Source organism: Saccopteryx bilineata, chromosome 2 (assembly GCF_036850765.1).
Source record: "Saccopteryx bilineata isolate mSacBil1 chromosome 2, mSacBil1_pri_phased_curated, whole genome shotgun sequence".
Classification (NCBI taxonomy): domain Eukaryota; kingdom Metazoa; phylum Chordata; class Mammalia; order Chiroptera; family Emballonuridae; genus Saccopteryx; species Saccopteryx bilineata.
This window is the reverse complement of record NC_089491.1, coordinates 140,341,577-140,364,451: the sequence shown is the minus strand read 5'-3', so window position 1 is coordinate 140,364,451 and position 22,875 is coordinate 140,341,577.

The following is a 22,875-nucleotide window of genomic DNA, read 5'->3' as shown; positions in this document are numbered from 1 at the left end:
CGCTGTGATTGCAAAGCCTGCCAGACGCGCCCCTAGGCGCCCGCTTCCGCCCTCTTTCTTCTTCCCTCTCCACGCTCCCTCCCTGCCTTGGCCTGGTTCACCTCACACTGAACAACCTTATTCCCACCTGAAGAAAGTCTTTGCCAAAGATTGCTTGCCCTCGCCCAGGCTTTCTGTGCCCAGTTTATCACAAGATTGCTATTGACAAGGAAAAAAATTTCTCTGGTATATGCAACAAGGAAACCTCTTGGTGCCATTCTTTCTGGCCCCAGTAGTTCTATAATGGATTTTTCAATAAAGGAAAGCAACATGAAGTTTCTGAAGTACACTATCAACAATAAGCTACAATAAGCTTTTTTTCAAATAATAAGATCTAATACTTTTTGAGCACAATGTGCCAAGCATTTTGAGTGTGACACATGCATTCTCTCCAATTCTAACAACTCTTTGAGGTAGGAACCACTATCCCTAATTTAGGTGGTGAAAGGAAGGCAAAGTTGAATGACTTCCTAAAGTAAGGTAACCCTTAAGTGGTAAAGCCAAAACTGAGTCATAACTCCAAAGCACTGAACTGGATCATTATGCTGGCTTCACCTTCACTCATTACTAATACAAACCCAGCAACTAAATATTATATGCTCATAAAAGGACCACTTTAATCAATATGAAGAGCGATGAAGAGTCACAAAAGGAGGTGAAGGCAAAGTCAGAGTGAAAGAGAATAAATAAAGACAAAATGAGGATCGAGAACAACCAAGAGGAAATGAAGAGATAGGAGGAAAAAATGAGCAATTTCTGTGTAACTAGGAGGCTTGTGAGACCCATAGACCAAGGGTCTGACCAATTCCTTCCCTCTGTTGGGTGGCACTTATTCCACAGCTTTTTCTCAGTGACCAGGAGTTGTTCAACACACACACACACACACACACACTCACACACACTCACAAGCTTTCTGACTTAAAAGGCAGGACTCAACTTTCCCATCATTGTGTACATGGTAAAGAAAAAAAAACAGTTGCTGATGGTGCGATAAGAGAAGCAAGTGACAACGCCCTTGCCTAGTAGACTCTCAAATGTGATTTTCACTGCCTCTGAAACAGGCAGAAAGCTTAGATGCTTACAATTACAACATAATATTCTCTGATAAGAAGGAAGGAGGGAGAGAGGGAGGGAGGGCAGAAAGAAAAAAGGAAAGAAAGGAGGGCGGGAGGGAGGGAGAGAAAGAGAAAGAAAACACTTGAAACTTGCAACCACCATGAATCCAACCTGTCAGAGAAGCAGGGATGATAATGACCACATCATGTTACCTATGCTGCCTTGACCTCACACTGCAGTTGAAAAGCCCTCTTGTGTGCTCCTGTAGCACCCACCTTCTATCACAGAGATGAATAATTGTGAACTACTCAAGTAAAAAAGACAGATATGTAATTGTAGTTAGTTAAACTACCTTTCCAGGATGGCTCCGGCCATCCCTCATCCACACTGTGTAAGCACAGTCCTTCCAAAGGGGTCATAACACCTGGAATACATTGCCGGCTTCTCCCTTTCCTTTGGATAAAACAAATAATGGAATTTGCCTCAGTGACTTTCCTTTTTCTAAGTTCAATTGCTGCCCATTCCCTGTACCACCTTTATGACTAAAACGCTTTTTTTTTAATGTTTTCCTTTTTTTTGTATTTTTCTTTTTTTTTTAATTAATTTTATTTTTAATGGGGCAACATCAATAAATCAGGATACATATATTCAAAGATAACAACTCCAGGTTATCTTGTCATTCACTTATGTTGCATACCCATCACCCAAAGTCAGATTGTCCTCTGTCACTTTCTATCTAGTTTTTGTGCCCCTCCCCCTCCCTCTTCCCCTCCCCCCACCCCCAACCACCACACTCTTATCAATGTCTCTTAGTTTCACTTTTATGTCCTACCTACGTATGGAATAATGCAGTTCCTGGTTTTTTCTGATTTACTTATTTCGCTTCATATCATGTTATCAAGGTCCCACCATTTTGCTGTAAATGATCCGATGTCATCATTTCTTATGGCTGAGTAGTATTCCATAGTGTATATGTGCCACATCTTCTTTATCCAGTCATCTATTGACGGGTTTTTTGGTTGTTTCCATGTCCTGGCCACTGTGAACAATGCTACAGTGAACATGGGGCTGCATGTGTCTTTACGTATCAATGTTTCTGAGTTTTTGGGGTACATACCCAGTAGAGGGATTGCTGGGTCATAAGGTAGTTCTATTTTCAGTTTTTTGAGGAACCATCATACTTTCTTCCATAATGGTTGTACTACTTTACATTCCTACCAACAGTGTATGAGGGTTCCTTTTTCTCCACAGCCTCTCCAACATTTGTTATTACCTATCATGTTAATAATAGCTAATCCAACAGGTGTGAGGTGGTATCTCATTGCAGTTTTGATTTGCATTTCTCTAATAACTAACGAAGATGAGCATCTTTTCATATATCTGTTGGCCATTTGTATTTCTTCCTGGGAGAAGTGTCTGTTCATGTCCTCTTCCCATTTTTTATTGGGTTGTTTGTTTGTTTGTTGTTGAGTTTTATGAGTTCTTTGTATATTTTGGATATTAGGTCCTTATCTGAGCTGTTGTTTGAAAATATCATTTCCCATTTAGTTGGCTGACTGTTTATTTTTTTTATCAGTTTCTCTTGCTGAGCAAAAACTTCTTAGTCTGATGTAGTCCCATTCATTAATTTTTGCCTTCACTTCTCTTGCCTGTGGAGTCAAATTCATAAAATGCTCTTTAAAACCCAGGTCCATGAGTTTAGTACCTATGTCTTCTTCTATGCACTTAATTGTTTCAGGTCTTATATTTAGATCTTTGATCCATTCTGAGTTAATTTTAGTACAGGGGAACAGACTGTAGTCCAGTTTCATTCTTTTGCATGTGGCTTTCCAGTTTTCCCAGCACCATTTATTGAAGAGGCTTTCTTTTCTCCATTGTGTGTTGTTGGCCCCTTTATCAAAAATTATTTGACTATATATATATGTGGTTTTATTTCTGGGCTTTCTATTCTGTTCTATTGGTCTGAGTGTCTATTTTTCTGCCAATACCATGCTGTTTTGATTGTCGTGGCCCTATAATATAGTTTGAAGTCAGGTATTGTAATGCCCCCAGCTTCATTCTTTTTCTTTAGGATTGCTTTGGCTATTCGGGGTTTTTTATACTTCCATATAAATATCATGATTTTTTGCTCCATTTCTTTTAAAAATGTCATTGGAATTTTGATGGGAATTGCATTAAATTTGTATATTGCTTTGGGTAATATGGCCATCTTGATTATATTTATTCTTCGTAACCAAGAACAAGGTATATTCTTCCATCTCATTATATCTTTTTCAATTTCCCTTAACAATGGTTTATAGTTTTCATTATATAAGTCCTTACATTCTTTGTTATGTTTATTCCTAAGTATTTTTTTTTTATTGTAATCGTGAAGGGGATTGTTCTTTTGAGTTCGTTCTCAAATGTTTCATTGTTGGCATATAGAAAGGCTATTGACTTCTGTATGTTAATTTTGTATCCTGCGACCTTACTGTATTGGCTTATTGTTTCTAGTAGTCTTTTTGTGGATTCTTTGGGATTTTCGATGTATAGGATCATATCATCTGCAAAAAGTGATACCTTTACTTCTTCTTTTCCGATATGGATGCCTTTTATTTCTTTCTCTTGTCTGATTGCTCTGGCTAGAACCTATAGTACCACATTAAATGAGAGTGGAGAGAGTGGACAACCCTGTCTTGTTCCTGATTTAAGGGGGAAAGCCTTCAGTTTAGTGCCATTTAATATGATGTTAGCTGATGGTTTATCATGTATGGCTTTTATCATGTTGAGATATTTTCCTTCTATACCCATTTTGTTGAGAGTCTTAAACATAAAATTGTGTTGTATTTTATTGAAAGCCTTTTCTGCGTCTATTGATAAGATCATGTGGTTTTTGTTCTTTGTTTTGTTGATATGGTATATTACGTTAACCTTTTTTCGTATGTTGAACCATCCTTGAGATTCTGGGATGAATCCCACTTGATCATGATGTATTATCTTTTTAATATGTTCTTGTATTCGATTTGCTAGTATTTTGTTTAGTATTTTAGCATCTGTATTCATTAGAGATATTGGTCTGTAGTTTTCTTTTTTTGTGCCGTCCTTGCCTGGTTTTGGTATGAGGGTTATGTTGGCCTCATAAAATGTGTTTGGAAGTATTGCTTCTTCTTCAATTTTTTGGAAGACTTTCAGTAGAATAGGAACCAAGTCTTCTTTGAATGTTTGATAAAATTCGCTGGTATAGCCATCAGGGCCTGGACTTTTATTTTGGGGGAGGTTTTTAATGGTTTTTTCTATTTCTTCTCTACTAATAGGCCTGTTTAGGCTTTCTGCTTCTTCTTGACTCAGTCTAGGAAGATTGTATTGTTCTAGGAATTTATCCATTTCTTCTAGGTTGTTGAATTTAGTGGCATAAAGTTTTTCATAGTATTCTACAATAATTCTTTGTATATCTACGGTGTCTGTGGTGATTTCTCCTCTTTCATTTTGGATTTTGTTTATATGAGTTCTTTCTCTTTTTTCCTTGGTAAGTCTTGCCAAGCGTTTGTCAATTTTGTTGATCTTTTCAAAGAACCAGCTCCTTGTTCTATTAATTTTTTCTATAGTTTTTCTGTTCTCTATTTCATTTATTTCTGCTCTGATTTTTATTATCTCCTTTCTTCGGTTAGTTTTGGGTTGTCTTTGTTCTTCTTTTTCTAGTTCCTTAAGGTGTGAAGTTAAGTGGTTCACTTGGGCTCTCTCTTGTTTGTTCATATATGCCTGAAGTGATATGAACTTCCCTCTTATCACTGTTTTTGCTGCATCCCATAGATTCTGATATGTCGTATTGTCATTTTCATTAGTCTGTATATATCTTTTGATCTCTGCACTTATTTCTTCTTTGACCCATTCATTTTTTAAAAGTATGTTGTTTAGTTTCTACATTTTTGTGGGATTTTTTCCCTCTTTTTTGCAGTTGAATTCTAGTTTCAAGGCTTTATGATCAGAAAATATGCTTGGTACAACTTCGATTTTTCTGAATTTGCTGATGTTGTTTTTGTGGCCCAACATATGGTCAATTCTTGAGAATGATCCAGGTAAACTGGAGAAAAATGTATACTCTGTCACTTTGGGATGCAATGTCCTGTAGATGTCTATCATATCCAGGTGCTCTAGTGTTTTGTTTAAGGCCACTATATCTTTGTTGATTCTCTGTTTGGATGACCGATCTAGAGCCGTCAGCGGTGTATTGAGGTCTCCAAGTATGATTGTATTTTTGTCAGTTTTTGTTTTAAGGTCAATACGTAGCTGTCTTATATATTTTGGTGCTCCTTGGTTTGGTGCATATATATTAAGAATTGTTATGTCTTCTTGATTCAGTGTCCCCTTAGCCATTATGAAATGGCCATTTTTGTCTCTGAGTACTTTTGTTGTCTTGTAGTCAGCATTATCAGATATGAGTATTGCTACGCCTGCTTTTTTTTGGATGTTATTTGCTTGGAGTATTGTTTTCCAGCCTTTCACTTTGAATTTGTTTTTATCCTTGTTACTTAGATGAGTTTCCTGTAGGCAGCATACAGTTGGATTTTCTTTTTTAATCCATTCTGCTACTCTGTGCCTTTTTATTGGTGAGTTTAATCCGTTTACCTTTATTGTAATTATTGACACTTGTGAGTTTCCTATTGCCATTTTATAAATTGCTTTCTGTTAGTTTTGTGTTTTGTTTGATCCTTCTCTTTCATTTTTCTATCTTTTGTTTTTATTTGGATGTATTTCATACATCTTTCCTCTGTTGCTATCTTTTTTATCTCATGTGCTTCTGTGGTGGTTTTTTCAATGGTGGTTACCTTTAAGTAATGAAAAGGGTTCCTACCCTGTTCATTGTAGCGCACTATTTTGTGAGTACTTTTGCACTCCATCGCCCTTTGCTACTGTTAATCTCCATCCTCTCCCCCCTTTCTTTTTGTTGTTGTCACAGTTTAAATTTGGTTTTATTGTGTTCTTCTTGGAGCTTTTACTTGTGGCTTTGTTTTTTTTTTTGTTGTTCTTTGTATCTGATTGGAGAACCCCCTTTAGTAATTCCTGGAGTGGGGGTTTTCTGATGATAAATTCCCTCATCTTTTCTGTATCTGTGAATGTTTTTATTTCTCCTTCATATTTAAAGGATAGCTTTGATGGGTATAGTATTCATGGCTGGAAGTTCCTCTCTTTCAGAACTTTAAATATTGGGGTCCACTCTCTTCTAGCTTGCAGAGTTTCTGCTGAGAAATCTGCTGATAATCTAATGGGCCTTCCTTTATATGTTGTATTCTTCTTTTCCCTGGCTGCCTTGAGAATTTTTTTTTTGCCGTTGGTTTGTGCCAATTTCATTATGATATGCCTTGGAGTAGGTTTGTTGGGGTTAAGAAAACTTGGAGTTCTGTTTGCTTCTTGAATTTGAGGATTTAGTTCTTTCCACAGGCTTGGGAATTTCTCATCTATTATTTGTTTGAGTATGTTCTCCATTCCATTTTCTCTCTCTTCTCCCTCTGATATACCTATTATTCTTATGTTATTCTTTTTGATAGAGTCAGATAATTCTTGTAGAGCTATCTCATTTTTTTAATTTTTGAGTCTCTTTCTTCTTCTCTCTGTTGTGCCTCAAGTTGCTTGTCTTCTATTTCACTAATCCTCTCTTCTATCTGGCCTGTTTTATTAGCTAAGCTTGTTACCTCGTTTTTCAGCTCGTGAATTGAGTTTTTCATCTCTGTTTGATTTGTTTTTATAGCTTATAGTTTCAATTTCCTTGGAAATATATTCTTTGTATTCATTGAGTTGTTTTCTGAGCTCCCTAAATTGCCTTTCTGTGTTTTCTTGTATATCTCGGAGGATTTTTAGGATTTCTATCTTAAATTCTCTGTCATTTAGCTCCAAGGTTTCCAATATATTAAATTTTTTCTCCATAGATTTTTCCTCATCTAGCTGTGTTACCTCTCTTTCTTTTGTATCCATGATATTCGATTTTCTTTTCCTTAATGGCATCTGAGGATGGTTTTGTTGATAGTATTAATGAGATTTAATAAAGAATAAAAAGTTAAAAAAAAATCAAAGAGTTGTTGGTTTTTTTAAAAAAAATTAATAATGAAATAAAAAAAATAAAATAAAAATTTAGGAAAAAAAAGGAAATTATTCCCCCCCCTTATTTCCTCTCCTCTCCTCTCCCCTCTTTCTTGAGAATATCTTGTGGTGACCTGTGAATTATATTGTACTAAATAGAACAAACAATACCTGTAATGGAGGGCCTGAATTGGCGAGAAGTAATAAAGGGGCAAAAAAAAAGGGCGTATGGACCCACAAAAAGCAAATGAGAAAAAAAATTAGGTCAAGAATAAAATGATTTGCCTGACCTGTGGTGGCGCAGTGGATAAAGCATCGACCTGGAAATGCTGAGGTCGCCGGTTCGAAACCCTGGGCTTGCCTGGTCAAGGCACATATGGGAGTTGATGCTTCCAGCTCCTCCCCCCACTTCTCTCTCTCTGTCTCTCCTCTCTCTCCCTCTCCTCTCTAAAAAATAAAAATAAAAAAAATAAAATGATTTGCTTTTAGGTGTTGGTTGACTAAGAGTTATGATGGGAGGAATAAGAGGGAAACAGGAAAATGGGGGGACAAATTAAAAAATTACTATTGTATTTAGTGGAACAAGAACTAGATAAAATGGAGAGCCAGGGATGGGAGCACTGCTAGTGTGTTAAAAAGGTGAAGTAAAAACCCCCCAAAATGCCACAAACATAAGTTTGAGTCCCAGATAAGATATTGTTCGTTATTGAGGTTTGAATGAGAGGAGACGTAAAGGAGAAAGGAAGAAACTAATATAGAGGGAGAAAAGAAAGAGAGAGAGAGAAAAAAAAGAGGGAACCACTAAAAGAAGAAAAAAGAGGAGAGAGAGAGAGAGAGAGAGAGTTAAGGGTTTTGGAGTGCATCCCTCATAGAGAGAAAGGAAGAGGAAAGAAAAGATAATGGGAAATGTAACACTTATGGGTAGTGTAGTTCAAGGAGAGGAAAGAGTAAAACCGGCAGACAGTTAAATGACCAAATTGGAGGAGGAATAAAAAATATCAAGAATGAAGAGAAACAAACGAACAAATATAATAAAATGGGATAGGCTATAAAGTCTGCATATTATTCTTGATTTTGAGAGGTTATCTTCTTGCTTTTTCTTTTCTCTCTCTCTTCCTGGTCGGTGACTCTGTACCTCGGGTTCTGTCCCTTTGGCACGCTCAGGTAGAGGTTTGCAGTTGATAAGTCTCTATGGTGATGTCGTGTATTGTGCTTCAGTCTCATTGGCAGTTGAGGCTCATTAGCATTTATAGGCTCCACCAGTGAGAGAGTTCGTGTTCCTGGAGCCTTTCTCCTAGTCTTTCCTTCCTCAATTAGTAGCCTGATAATCCAGCTATGAGGTTGCTGCTGCCTCTGCCTGGATAGTAAGAGGCTCAAAGAGCTGGCAACTCCCTACTCTATTCCCACTCAGCACAGGGCTTTGGGTAAGGCTCAGTCTGTCGGAGCTGCTAGGATAATCAGGCGGGGCTACCACCCACTCAAAGACCTCTGGCTCTGCCACTCTGTGGGATAACATGGGCGCGCAGTTCCGAGGCACTTGGAGGAATCTCTTGCCCACTATCTGTGCGCGCAGACCAGGATATCAGGCTGGCTGCCTCACCCTCTGAATGAAAACCCTGCCCGCACGGAAAAGTTCCAGCATTGGAATTGGCTTTTGCTCCGTCCCCGGGCGCGGCTTTTTAAAGGCGCTGGGGCGGCCGGAGATTCTGCTTTTTGGCCCACACAAAGGCCCCTGACTCTGCCCCTCTGTGAGATAACACGGGCAGGCACTGCCGAGGCACTCAGAGGAATCTCTCGCTCACTATCTGCGCGCACAGACCAGGATATTAGGCCAGCTGCCTCACCCTCTGAGTGAAACCCCCACCCGCACGGAAAAGTTCTGGCATTGGAATTGGCTCTCGCTCCGTCCCCGTGCGCGGCTTTCCCAGGGCGCTGGGGCGACCCAGAGATTCCGCTTTCGGCCCACACAGAAGCCTCTGACTCTGCCCCTCTATGGGGTAACACGGGCACCCACTCCTGAGGTGCTGGGAGGAATCTCTCGCTCACTCTCCGTGCGCGCCGACCAGGATATCAGGCCAGCAGTCTCACCTGAGTGAAACCCCCACCCGCATGGAAAAGTTCTGGTGTTGGAATTATTGTAGTTCTCGCTCCCTCTCCATGCACGGCTTTCCCAGGGTGCTGGAGTGGCCCAGAGATTCTGCTTTTGGCCCACACAAAAGCCTCTGACTCTGCCTCTCTGTGGGACAACACAGGCGCACACTCTTGGGGCTTTGGAAGGAATCTCTCGCCCACTATCTGCACGCCAACCAGGAGACCGGGGAAAATGGCTGCCCCACTTGTCTTTCTTTGTCTGGGTTTGGCGCAAGTGTTAGCTTGTATTGCCTGGGTTGCCACAGGAACAGTTTTTCCTCGGCTTGGATCTCTGTGCCACAGCCTGGTTCAGCCATTTGTGCCGCGGCCTGGATCTATTCACTCCCTTTGCCCGCCTCAGTTTCTATATTCTCAGTTCCCAGTGAAAGCCGCCCTGTTTAGGTTAGTGAGGAAGGCAGAGCATTTCTTACTCCCTATTTCCTTTGGGGTTTGATTATATATTTAGCCAATTTTTTGCTCGACCATACCTTCGGGTGTATTGCGAAACATCTGGAGGCTCCAAGGATAGGTTTTTCTGTTTCTGGTTGAAGATCTTGTTGAGTTTTGGGGGAGATTTATTGGTATCGCTTCCTACCACGCCATTACTCTGACGTCATCCCTGTTAAAACGCTTTTGTTAATATATTCAGTCTGACTTCATTCAGACATGTACCCTACTTTAACACTTAAAGATTTTGCTTATTGCCCTGGCTGTATAGCTCAGTTCATTAGAGTGTCATCCCAGTTGCCAAGGATGCAGATTTGATACCTGATCAGGCCTATACAAGAATTAACCAATAAATACACAAATAAGTGGGTCAACAAATTGATGTTACTCTCTTTCTCTAAAATCAATTTTAAAAGATGCTTTTAAGATTTTGCTTATTGCTTGCCCAGGCAGTGGCACATTGGTTAGAGCGACAGCCTGGGACACAGAGGACCCAGGTTCAAAACCCCGAGGTCACTGGCTTGAGTGCGGGCTCATCTGGCTTGAGCACAGGCTGGTCACTGGCTTGAGTATGAGATCATAGACATGACCCCATGGTCACTGACTTGAGCACAAAGGTCACTGGCCTGAAGCCCAAGATCACTGGCTTGAGCCCAAGGTCGTTGGCTTGAGCAAGGGGTCACAGGCTCAGCTGGAGCCTGCCTTTCCATCAAGGCACATATGAGAAAGCAATCAATGAACAACTAAGGTGCTGCTACGAAAAATTGATGCTTTTCATTTCTCCCCCTTCCTGCTTGTCTCTCCCTATTTTTTTCTCTCTCTTTTGCTAAAATATATATATATTGCTTATTATCCTTTCTATGTTGGTATTTAACTTGAAGAAAGTAAACTTATTTTCTTATACTATATACCATATTCTCCTGGTACTGCACAGCTACATTTTTCTTGTTCTCATGTATATGTCATACATATCATGTACATATAGATATAGAGCTAAAGATAGAAATATAGGTGAGTATAGACACAGATAAATAGATTTAGATCTATAAGTATATCAATGACAAGTATGTAGAAAATTATTCCTGAAAGTGGAGTTTTCTCATATTTCTTTATCCTAGCAGCCTCCAATTACCTATGGAATGTTCTTACTTACAAATATTTAGGAAAATTTGTATTTTGTTGAGAGGAAGGGAGTAAAAAGGGGACAAATATACGTTGGTGGAAAATGATTTGACTTTGAGTGATGAGTATACAACACAATCAGCAGTTCAAATGCTATAGAGATGTTTACCTGAAACCTATATACTCTTATTGATCAATGTCATCCCGTTAAATTTAATTTTCTAAATAAAATTTAAAAATTGTATTTTGTGACTTAGTACCTCAAACCAACCTCTAGTCTAACCAACTTTATCAGCATAAATATTGTATTGTCTTGCTCTTGCTCACTTACTTATTAAACAGATCTTTATTAAGTATCCATTATGTCCTAGGTACAATAGTAAGCATTGTGAAATCAATGACCAATGAGATGTCAATGGTCAATGGTCCCTAGCCTCATGGAGTTTCTGTTCTGGTAAGGGATAAACAACCAAAAAAGAAACAACAAAACATTCAGAAACCAAACAGACAACTACTGAAAAGATAAATTAATACAATAGTTCCAAATTGTAACATTAACAGGCAGAGGCTACAGCAGGGGTCCCCAAACTTTTTTCACAGTGCCTCAGCCCGTTGGAGGGCCGGACTATAAAAAAAACTATGAACAAATCCCTATGCACACTGCACATATCTTATTTTAAAGTAAAAAGACAAAACTGAAATAAATACAATATTTAAAATAAAGAACAAGTAAATTTAAATCAACAAACTGCCCAGTATTTCAATGGGAACTATACTCCTCTCACTGACCACCAATGAAAGAGGTGCCCATTCCAGAAGTGCGGCGGGGGCCGGATAAATGGCCTCAGGGGCCCGCATGCAGCCCGCGGGCCATAGTTTGGGGACCCCTGGGCTACAGCATAGTGGTTAAGAGATGAGGCTAGTCAGTTTGGGTCAAATCCAACTTAGCCACTTACTAGCAGTGAGTGTGTAGGTTGCCTCATTCTTAAAGAGGGGATAACAATATAACTACTGATGAGATTATTGTTAATAGGATATTTGATACCTTATAAGCAGCATATATGTTTTATTTTTTAAGTTTTTGAAGAAAAACAGAATAAGATTGAAGTGGAACAACAACAAGTGAAATTTATTTTAGTATCTAAGGAATTTGAAGGAATTGAATATGCAAAGTGTGAGAGAAGAGCTATCAAGGAAGAGAGAGCCACTTTTATATAAGTCTAAAGCAGAGAAGAGTTGGTGGGTGTAAAGAACGAAAACTAGAGTCTGCCCTGGTCAGTTAGTTCAGTTTGTTAGAGCATCATCTGGAAACACCATGGTTGCACATTTGATCCCCAGTCAGGGAACATATGGGAAGTGACCAATGAATGCATAACTAAGTGAAACAACAAATGAATGACTGTCTCTCTCTCCCTAATTCTGTCTCTAAAGTCAATCAATAAAAAAGAGTTAAAAGAAAAACAGTCTGAGGCTTACTAAGCAAGTTAGAATAAAGAATTTAGGTGTTTTACAGCTGAAATTAATGTGTTATACTGTATGTCAATTATATCTAAATTTTAAAAAGAAAAAGCTGTGGTCTTTCTTTTTTGTGTGTGGGTTTTTTAGGTTAGAGGAGGATAAATAGTGAGGCAGACTCCCACATGTGCCCCAACAGAATCTACCCAGCAACCTCATCCAGGGCTGATTCTCGAGTGCCAAACTATTTTTAGTGCCTGAGACTGATGCACTACAATGGAGATATCCTCAGTGCCCGGGGCCATGCTCAAACCCATTGAGGCACTGGCTGTGAGAGGGGAAGAGGGAGAGAGAGGTAGGAAGCAGAAGATGGTCACTTCTCCTGTGTGCCCTGACCAGGAATAGAACCTAGGACATCCATACACCAGGCTGATGCTCTATCCACTGAGCCACTGGCCAGGGTCAAGATACAGTCTTTCAAAGTGCAAAAATTCACAGAGTAAACATCTTTCTGAGGCAAATGAGTTTCATACTACACAAAGACGGAAGAGACAAGATACTTCTGTTTAGCTTCTCGTCATGCATTAAAATCTCTTTGGAAATAAAAAATACAGCAAAACTACAGACAACCATCACTGAGAACCACCTGAAATCTAGCTGAATAGAAGTCCTACAACTAAGGATATAAAGAAGAAGCTACATTGAGACTGAGCTGGTGGGTGGAAGCCATATCCGAGTCTCCATCAACCTGGCTATCACTGTTTACCCTGCCCTGGTGATTCCTTGAAGCCCACCCCCAACCATTCTGTGGGCCCACCCAAGCTATTTCCAGTGGCTTTTCCATACAAATGGCCTTTCTTGGCTCATACTTCAGATTTTCCTAATATCTCTCAAACAAGTAGCAACTGGCCTCAGTATGCCCCATGCTCATTAAGTGTCCCTGGCTAGGCACCAGCAGCAGATAGCCTTGGTTTGCAGCTTGGCCTCTCCTGGGCACCTCCCAGCCCAGCACAAGTATTAGCCATCTGTGGGTAGAACCCAAGCAGAACACAGGCAGTGGTTGACCTTGGCCCCAGAGCCATCGCTCCCACTGGACAGCTACAGACCACATCAAAGCACCACCCTAACACCTCCACAAGTGACACACTCAAGGGGTGGACTCAGCAAGCACAAGATCCCCACTAAAATAAGTCCTGCTCTGTGTGATGGGCCCTGCATAGCTGATCCTCCTTGAAGCCAGTCTTTGCAGCTGATCAGCTTGGGGGTAAATCCCTCCCCTTGATGTACCAACTGCAATCAAGGCTCAACTACAACAGGAGGGTGTTCACAGCCCACACAAGGGCTCCATAAAAGCCCAAAAGGACAGGGTTCGGAGAACTTTTGGGTTTGGTGAACATATTCGTGTGTTGGGAGGGTGGCACACCCCAACACCTGTGTTTCCAGACCTTGCTCTATGTATCTCTTCATCTGACAGTTCATCTGTATCTTTTCTTATATCCATTATAATACATTATAATAAATCTAGTAAGTAAACTGTTTTCCTGAATTCTGGGAACTGCTATAACAAGCTAATTGAAACCAAAGATTGGAGTATGACAACTCTGATTTATAGCCAGTCATCAGAAGCAAAAGTAAGAACTTGGACTTTCAAGTAGTATCTGAAATGGGAATGGGGGCGGTCTTATAGGACTGAGCCTTGGACCTGTGGGATCTCATGCTACCTCCAGATGGGTAGTGTCAGAATTTAGTTACATTGTGGGATGCCCAGCAGTTGTCGCAGAATTACTTGATGTGTGGAGAACCCGCCTGACTGGTGCCAGGGATGAGTAGTGTGAGAGTAGAGGTACACGGGAGGAGAAGTGTTTTTCTTTATAGTGTGAATCCTGTAGGGTAACCTTTGCCAGACAGGTCGAGGTTCCATGTAATGTCAGAGGGTAGATTAAGCTAGAAGGACATGGACTTTACTCAGTATTCTGAAATAAAATTTAGGTTAAAAGGATATGGTAACTTAGTAAGCACCTCATACATGTACTGGAGAATAACTAGTCATTTCCTGGTCAGACTAGTATCCCTGGAAACAAGGGATCCTGGGAACAAGAATTTTTATTTCCCAACATAAAACCAGAAACTTTCTTTTTTTAAGAAAATAAAAAGAGCTGATTTTAACCCTTAGTCATCCTCCTTTCAAACCGTTTGATGTTATACAAGGTACTTACTTGCTCCAAGCCTCGATTTCTTCCTCTATAAATAAGAATGCTATACCTCCTTCATAGAGTGGTTATGAGGATTATGAATGCTAACTTCTTTCTCCTTCCCAGGACTCTCCTTTTTACTATGGAACAGTATTCATCAAGGATTTAGAGATTAAGGGACAAAGACAAAGATAAAAAAACTTGTAAATGAGAAACTAGACGTATTTCTTGTGCGGAAGCTGTTTTGGATGCCATCAGACTGTAATTAAGAAGACTCATGCCCTGGCTGGATGGCTCGGTTGGTAGGAGCATTGTCCTGAGATTCAGATACGGCTGGTTTGATTCTTGGTTGGGGCCCATAGAGAAACAGATTGATGTTTCTGTCTCCCTCTCTTCCCTTTCCTCTTTCTAAAATTAATAATAAGAATAATAATAAGAATAAGAAGAAGTAATTTTTAAAAAAGGCAACAGAATTAAAAGAAGAAGAGGAGGAGGAGGAAGAGAAAGAGGAAGAAGAAGGAGAAGGAGAAGGAGAAGGAGAAGGAGAAGAAGACTGGAAATTTCACATTTAATGTGCATGAGAATCTGTGTGGAAGTTGAGCGAGCCCAGGGAGTATATCTAGAATGAAGAGAGGAGCTGAGAATGGATCCTGGGCACTACCTACAGAACCTTCCTCTATCCCTACCCCACCTCCTATTCTGGTGCGCTAGGGCAGGGGTCAGAAATCTTTCTGGCTGAGAGAGTCATGAACGCCACATATTTTAAAATGTAATTCCGTGAGAGCCATACAATGACCTGTGTATGTTACGCATTATCCAATAAAAATTTGGTGTTGTCCCGGAGGACAGCTGTGATTGGCTCCAGCCACCTGCAACCATAAACATGAGCGGAAGGAAATGAATGGATTGTAATACATGAGAATGTTTTATATTTTTAACGTTATTATTTTTTTTATTAAAGATTTGTCTATGAGCCAGATGTGGCCATCAAAAGAGCCACATCAGGCTCACGAGCCATAGGTTCCCGACCCCTGCGCTAGGGCATGGTGATAGAAGATGTTTATACAAGGTAATGAATGGGGCCCTGGCCGGTTGGCTCAGCGGTAGAGCGTTGGCCTAGCGTGCGGAGGACCCGGGTTCGATTCCCGGCCAGGGCACACAGGAGAAGCGCCCATTTGCTTTTCCACCCCTCCACCGCGCTTTCCTCTCTGTCTCTCTCTTCCCCTCCCGCAGCCAAGGCTCCATTGGAGCAAAGATGGCCCGGGCGCTGGGGATGGCTCTGTGGCCTCTGCCTCAGGTGCTAGAGTGGCTCTGGTCGCAACATGGCGACGCCCAGGATGGGCAGAGCATCGCCCCCTGGTGAGCAGAGCGTCGCCCCATGGTGGGCGTGCCGGGTGGATCCCGGTCGGGCGCATGCGGGAGTCTGTCTGACTGTCTCTCCCTGTTTCCAGCTTCAGAAAAATGAAAAAAAAAAACCAAACAAACATAAAAAAAAAACCAAAACAAGGTAATGAATGGGGGACCCAGCAAGGAACAAGGCCCTCCCTATATCTTATGAGAAGAAATGGGTATAGACCCCTGGGACACTGGTCATGGACATGTTGCTATTCAATTGCAAGTGTATCTGATTGGGTATGAAAAGGCTCAGCTCCCAAGCCTTTTCTGGGCCCAGAAATCTGCTAGTCCTGGACCTCCTCTTTAAGTAGGCAGCTCCAGGGATTAGCCTCTAGCTTTCTGACAGACCCTGTGGAAGTCTTGCTTATTGCTGCCCTTCTCCCCAATATGTTTCCACCACCTTGTCTTTTTTTTTTTTTTTTTTGTATTTTTCTGAAGCTGGAAACGGGGAGACAGTCAGACAGACTCCCGCATGCGCCCGACCGGGATCCACCCGGCACGCCCACCAGGGGCGACGCTCTGACCACCAGGGGGCGATGCTCTGCCCCTCCGGGCATCGCTCTGTTGCGACCAGAGCCACTTTAGCACCTGGGGCAGAGGCCAAGGAGCCATCCCCAGCACCCGGGCCATCTTTGCTCCAATGGAGCCTTGGCTGCGGGAGGGGAAGAGAGAGACAGAGAGGAAGGAGGGGATGGGGGTGGAGAAGCAAATGGGTGCTTCTCCTATGTGCCCTGGCCGGGAATCGAACCTGGGTCCCCCGCACGCCAGGCCGACGCTCTACCGCTGAGCCAACCGGCCAGGGCCTCCACCACCTTGTCTTTATACCAGCCCCCCATACACTCCCACCCACCAAATAAATCAAATCAAAACAAAACCTAGGCCCTGGCCGGTTGGCTCAGTGGTAGAGCGTCCGCCTGGCGTGCAGAAGTCCCGGGTTCGATTCCGGCCAGGGCACACAGGAGAAGCGCCCATCTGCTTCTCCACCCCTCCCCCTCTCCTTCCTCTCTGTCTCTCTCTTCCCCTCCCATAGCCAAGTTTCCATTGGAGCAAGGATGGCCCGAGCGCTGGGGATGGCTCCTTGGCCTCTGCCCCAGGTGCTAGAGTGGCTCTGGTCGCCACAGAGCGACGCCCCCGGAGGGGCAGAGCATCGCCCCCTGGTGGGCAGAGCGTCGCCCCCTGGTGGGCATGCCAGGTGGATCCCGGTTGGGCGCATGCGGGAGTCTGTCTGACTGTCTCTCCCCGTTTCCGGCTTCAGAAAAATACAAAAAACAAACAAACAAAAACCCCCACAAAACCTATTTTCTTTCTATTTCCCTTGATTTGATGGCCAGTCAGATCTAGGACCCAAGCAATTAACAGTTAAAAACTAGTGCCTCTTGCCTGACTGGGGTTGGTACAGTGGATAAAGTGTTAATCTGGGTCCCAGGTTAAAAACCCCAAGGTTATCAGCTTGAGCTTAGGCTCAACAGCTTGAGCATGAGATCACTGTTTTTTGAAAAATTTGGGATCTAAAAACTGGGTGAATCTTATGGAGTGATTGTAGATTTTTTTTACTTGCATTTCCCCCCCCCCTTTTTTTTAAAATTTTTTTGCATCAGGCTTTTTAAATTTATTTTATTTTATTTTATTTATTCATTTTTAGAGAGGAGAGAGAGACAGAGAGGGAGAGGAGAGAGAGACAAGGGGGGAGGAGCTGGAAGCATCAACTCCCATATGTGCCTTGACCAGGCAAGCCCAGGGTTTCAAGCCAGCAACCTCAGCATTTCCAGGTCGATGCTTTATCCACTGCGACACCACAGGTCAGGCCCATTTCCCACTTTTTCATGCTTGTTTTATGCTCATTGGTTTTTTTTTAATTTTTATTTATTTATTTATTCATTTTAGGGGGGGAGAAAGAGAGAAAGAGAGAGAGAGAGAGAAGGGGGAGGAGCAGGAAGCATCAACTCCCATATGTGCCTTGACCAGGCAAGCCAGGGTTTTGAACCGGCAACCTCAGTGTTTCCAGGTTGACGCTTTATCCACTGTGCCACCACAGGTCAGGCTTTATGCTCATTGTTAAAGACAGTGATTCATCATCAGATACAGATGAGGACAAGATAATGGATAGGAGTTTTGACAGTGATGAAGAGTTGTATGAATTTTATGATGACTAAAACTTGAGTTCAATAACTTTATGTAATACATTTTTTTCAAATTTTGAGCCCCCAAATTAAGGTGCATCTTATACATGGGACCACCTTATACATGGGGAAATATGGTAAAATAAAATAAAATAAAAGATAAGGCCCTCACCCTGTCCAGGTGGCTCGGTTGGCTAGAGCAGTGGTCCCCAACCTTTCTTGGGCCACGGACTGTTTAATGTCAGAAAATATTTTCACGGACCAGCCTTTAGGGTGGGATGGATAAATGTATCACATGACCGAGACAAGCATCAAGAGTGAGTCTTAGATGGATGTAACAGAGGGAATCTGGTCATTTTTTAAAAATAAAACATTGTTCAGACTTAAATATAAATAAAACGGAAATAATGTAAGTTATTTATTCTTTCTCTGCGGACCGGTACCAAATGGCCCATGGACCGGTACCAGTCCACGGCCAGGGAGTTGGGGACCACTGGGCTAGAGCATCACCCTGACGCACAGACATTGCTGGTTCAATCCCTCATCAGGACACATACAGGAACAGATTGATGTTCCTGTCTCTGTCTGTCTGTCTCTCCCTTTCTCTCAAATCAATAAAATAAACATAAAATAAAAGATAAGGACCTCTGTTTTCTATGTCTTTAGTCATCTGCTGAGAGAGGAGAAGATAGCATAGTAGAGGGAAGCAACAGTCACCAGCAATGGAAAAGGGGCAACAGGAACACGTATCGGATGCTCGGTCTGTGTGTGGGTCCTGCAGAGTGAACGCAATCTTATTAACTAAGGACAGCTGTACAGTTCCAAACACAAAACATACCACACACAGCTACTAATAGGACATCTCTATAATCTTTCTTTGCTTATCCTTTTAAATCATGAACAATTCCAGAAAAAGAGTTAAACATTAAGTTTTGCTCTTTAAGGTGAAATAAAATTCCTTGAACTACAAAACCATTTTAAGAACATAATCAAATACTTCTCTGTGGCAAAGACTATAGAAGGGTAACTATTTTTGTAACCATAGAAACCCTGCTGATGCCATAACTACATAACCAACTAGCACAAGTAATTTTTAGTAAACCAAGTCAAACAAATCATTGTCTCCTAAAATCATTTCATTTTAGAAATGCTTTTTCTCATTGCCAGCAGAAGGAAGTTAAATGGTTTGGCATTGTGTTGCACACCCAGCTAAAATTCTTAGCTTCTTTTTTGACATTTAAGTTTATTCTGTTCCTTTTTACATTTTTTTAAAAAGTAAAAAGCACATGTCGCAATAGTTTTCTAATATGTCCTCTAATTTCTCCTAGTAAAGTACCTGGATAGTTCAGTTTATTTTCATGAGGATGCTGAAAGAGGCTATGCCCAGCCCAAGGCCACATGCTAGGCAGAGCTACGCAAACTTCACTGACAATTTATTTCACATGCAACAACAATCTTTGTGTGATTCAGAAAAATCCACTTACAAGCTCTTGATGTTCAACTTGGTAAACAGATAGGAAGATTGATTCCAACCTAACTCAACCTTTTCTTCAACTTTTTAAAAAAGATAACATGTCTTGAATAACACTCTATGACAAGCCCTGTTCTAAGCATTTTACATATATTAACTAATTTACCCTTTATAAAAACCTCAGGAAATTGATAGTAATCATAATATAATGATAATGATAATATTGCTACTTTACAGCTGAGGAAATGAGGGCACAGAAAGGTTATGCACCTTGCCCAGGGCCTCACACCTGGCAACAATGTTTATCAAGTATTCATATAAGCTTCTCCCCTAAGCCCGTCGACTCTTTTCCCACTTTCTACCTCTTCCTCCTCCATCTGCAATGTGTATCTAAGAATCCCAAGCCATCTTCTCTGCCAACATGCCCTAGTGCACAAAGCAGAAAGCCAGTAGTCACAAGACTTGGATTCATGTCCTGTGTGGCTTTGGTAAGTCACTTAAACCCTTTGGGAATAATAATAACACCTATATCACCTCCCAGCGCAGCCATAAAAATCAGATGAAATGATGGAGATAAAAGATCTTTATAAGGTGAAAAGTCTTAAGCAACTCCAATGACTTTTTTTATCTGTGGCCATAAGAATCATCAGAAGGAGCCCGGGCTGGTTGGCTTAGCAGAAGAGTGTCGATCCAGCATATGGAAGTCCCAGGTTCGATTCCCAGTCAGAGCACACAGAAGTGACCATCTGCTTTTCCACTCCTCCCCTTCCCCTTCTGTTTCTTTCTCTCTTGCTCTCCCTCAGCTATGGCAAATGGTTCAAGAATCTTGACCCCGGGCACTGAGGATGGTTCCATGGCCTCACCTCAGGCACTGAAATAGCTCTATTGCTGAGCAATGGAGCAGCAGCCCCAAGTAGGCAGAGCATCACCCTGTAGGGGGCTTGCCAGGTGGATCCCAGTTGGGGTACATGTGGAAGTCTGTCTTTCTGCCTTTCTGCTTTCCTGCCTTTCATTTAGCAACAACAGCAAAAATATCAGAAGAGACAATATTGAAGTTATCTTATTTATAAATTTTTATTTATTGATTTTAGCGAGAGAGAAAGAGAGAGAGGGAGACAGACAGAGAGGAGCATTGATCTGCTCCTATATGTACACTGACCAGAGATAGAACAGGCAACCTCTGAGTTTCAGAACAATGGCCTAAGCTACTGAGCTATCCAGCCAGGACTGGAACTAACTTTTGGAGGGTATATATCTGTCTTGATATAATCACATATAAAATTCACTGGGCAATTGCTATGTTCTAGACTCTGTGCTGAGTTTTATATGTGTTATCTCATTTAATTCTTACAATAACATCATGAGGTCACTCAGGTAGGTCCTATCCACCCTGCTCATATAAAAACCTGTTAGTATGATTCAAAAATGGGTTTGTCATGCTGGTATCCACCAGTCACAGCCCAAAGAGCAAAGTGCTGGTGGCTGTAATAACAGACTGCACAAACTCTGAAGGTGTCAACCCATTTCCCCAAGTCACGCCCCAGTGAAGTCAGTAAATACATAATGGGAACAATTTGCTATGGTCAGTAGACACATCCTATAAGAGTATATAGCCTGGGATATAATTGGCATGTCAATTAAATCAGGCATTTCCCATTGCGTTGGAAAACTTGCCTTAACTAATTGTGACGATTATTCATTCTGGTTTCAGCTTTGACTGCCTTAGGTAGACCAAGAGACACCAATGAAAAAACTAGAAGCTGGGATTGTCCAAAAAAACCAGACCTCTAACTTGTAGAACTACAAATTAGGGAATGCACTTAAAAGCTTAAGCAATGCAAAATGAGTCAGGTGAAGTATCATTGATAATTTTTGTTCATGTTTTGAAACATCATGCCTGAAGCATTTAATTAACTGAAAATTGAAATAGACCACTGAAGCAATGAGAATTAGCAAGGGTGTGAAGGGCAGGCTCTCCAGACTATGAAAACGTATAACAAAGCTGAACAGGTAGGGACCCTGAGAAAGGACAACTATTTGAAAGATGTGGACAGGAACAGGGGTAGGGATAGAGGACATAATTAATTTGTAAAAATTATTTTTTCACTTCAAGACCAAGAATTTTATCATTCATTCACAAGGCAAAAAATTAATATTTACCTCTAGAGATCAAGTAGAAAAGAAAACACAAAAATCATACAGCGGCCTGACCAGGCGGTGGCGCAGTGGATAGAGCGTTGGACTGGGATGCAGAGACCAGGTTTGAGACCTGGAAGTCATCTGGTTTGAGCAGAGCTCACCAGCTTGTACCCAAGGTCACTGGCTCAAGCAAGGGGTTACTCCGTGTGCTGAAGGCCTGTGGTCAAGGCACATATGAGAAAAGCTATCAATGAACAACGAAGGTGTCACAACAAAAAACTGATGATTGATGCTTCTTATCTTTCTCTGTTCCTGTCTGTCTGTCCCTATTTATCCCTCTCTCTGACTCTCTCTCTGTCTCTGTAAAAAAAACAAAAAACAAAAACAAAAACCAAAAACCATACAGTGCATGCTTTAGATAAATAGAAAAGGAAATTATATTTAAGTGAATTTCTTTCTCAAAACAGGAACCAGACTTATAATGTTATTTTATATACTGTTGCTTCATTAGATTATGACATAGACAAAGCTCAGCTGTTGTCTATTTTAGCAAAATAGACTTCAGGTTCATAGAATGAACTGAGTCATCATTGTAACTTCTATCCAGACCAAAACCAAGTTCAGATGTGACAATAATTGTGCGGATATTTTAAGTGTGAAAGCTGTAATGAATACCCAACATATTGCCTAGAGTTTGTGGTATATGTTTCAGAGCATATAATCAAAGAATTTAAGAGCATTTTGGTCAAGCCCTGGCTGGGTGGCCCACTGGATAAAATGTCATCCCGGCACAACAAGGTCTCCTATGAGAAGCAATCAATGAGTGCACAACCAAACAGAACAACTAAGTGGAACAACAAGTTGATGCTTCTCCCCATCCCTTCAAATCAATGGAAAAATTAAGAGCCTGGTCAAATAATATGTAGAATTGGCCAGGACTCTTGTTGTTTTATGGATCTCCACAGGAAAAGGAGTACTATAAGACAATGAGATTCATTTTAAGTATAAAGTCAGATATATATTTTTTATGAGAGAGAGAACACGAAAGAGAGGGAGAGAACGCAAAATGGAAATGAAAGCCTAGTTGATAAACTTCAATGAAACTATGAAAAGTCACATATAAGCACAGATTCTTTTTTTTTTTTTTTTTTTTTATTTTTCTGAAGCTGGAAACGGGAAGAGACAGTCAGACAGACTCCGGCATGCGCCCGACTGGGATCCACCTGGCACGCCCACCAGGGGCTACGCTCTGCCC